The sequence below is a fragment of the Mytilus trossulus genome, chromosome 6, assembly GCF_036588685.1.
Source record: "Mytilus trossulus isolate FHL-02 chromosome 6, PNRI_Mtr1.1.1.hap1, whole genome shotgun sequence".
In the NCBI taxonomy this organism is placed as follows: Eukaryota; Metazoa; Mollusca; class Bivalvia; order Mytilida; family Mytilidae; genus Mytilus; species Mytilus trossulus.
The window spans coordinates 90,617,261-90,617,511 of NC_086378.1; positions in this window are offsets into that span (position 1 = coordinate 90,617,261).

The window sequence follows — 251 nt, forward strand, 5'->3', positions numbered from 1 at the left end:
CACTGAACTAGTATATATTTGTTTAGAGGCCAGCTGAAGGACGCCTCCGGGTGCGGGAATTTCTCGCTACATTGAAGACCTGCTGGTGACCTTCTGCTGTTGAGTTTTTTTTATTTTGGTCGGGTTGTTGTCTCTTTGACACATTCCCCATTTCCATTCTCAATTTTATTTCTGCAAAGCTGTACATTGTATACTCGTATGTATACAGATACCTGTTTTTTGTTTTCCTAACATATAAGCTCATATGAGAG